Below are 751 nucleotides of genomic sequence, written 5' to 3'. Positions count from 1 at the left end.
GTGAGTGTGTGTGTGTGAGAGAGAGAGAGAGAGAGAGAGAGAGAGCATCCAGCTGATATCACATTTCTCTTGTGTTGTCAGAACCAGAGATATATAAATACCTAGACGCCTCATTGGCCGCTGGATCGTACGTCAACGTCGCCGCCATCTTGGTGCGGGCATCTTTTCCATCATTCTCAGAAGTGGACTCGAGAAAATGCCTCAGTCGTGTGCTGCTTGGGGCTGTACAAACCGCCGCACAATTGAAAATAGGTCTCAGGGAATTACTTTTCACAGGTAAGACTGAAAAGTTGTTGACTGACACTGATCTGGTTGTATTTGGTCATTAAAACATTGTTGACACAACTTGACAGTAATTGACCGTCGGAGTCAGACTATTAATAGCTAGCGATATCGCTATTTAGCTGCGAGTCTAGGAAACCAGAAATGTTACATTCTTTCTTATATAGTTTTAGCGTATGGTAAATTATATATCATAAACTAAATTGCCCGTAATCCAGATATCATTTATATTGCCGTTTTTTTCTCAAAACGGACTCTTGTGCCGACCTACTCGTTTCGGCTAAGCGGCATGAATCTAATTTAACGTTAACCGTTAGTAGTTGGCTAGCTGACGTTAGCTAACTCTTCTCACACACTGAAGGTTTCCCAAAAACAAAGAGTTGAGGAGGCAGTGGGAAGTAGCTCTAAGAAGAGAAGGTTTTTCCGCAAGCGAGTCCTCCGTGCTATGCAATGAACACTTCAAGCCGGA

General features: G+C 43.1%; 1 long non-coding RNA gene across 1 annotated transcript in view; it reads left to right on the top strand.

The window, feature by feature from the left end:
- The first annotated feature begins 157 nt into the window (after positions 1–157).
- The window catches only part of LOC107550382 (uncharacterized), a 3,170-nt gene continuing 2,576 nt past the window's right edge, over positions 158–751 (top strand). The window contains exons 1-2 of the long non-coding RNA XR_001604656.1: positions 158–276; positions 644–699. This is a non-coding gene — a long non-coding RNA (uncharacterized lncRNA). The remainder of the gene's footprint in view (positions 277–643; positions 700–751) is intronic.

This window comes from Sinocyclocheilus grahami, unplaced genomic scaffold (assembly GCF_001515645.1).
Source record: "Sinocyclocheilus grahami isolate Dianchi unplaced genomic scaffold, SAMN03320097.WGS_v1.1 scaffold397.1, whole genome shotgun sequence".
Classification (NCBI taxonomy): domain Eukaryota; kingdom Metazoa; phylum Chordata; class Actinopteri; order Cypriniformes; family Cyprinidae; genus Sinocyclocheilus; species Sinocyclocheilus grahami.
Note: the sequence above shows the minus strand (reverse complement) of the source record. Positions and strands in the feature narration are given on the sequence as shown.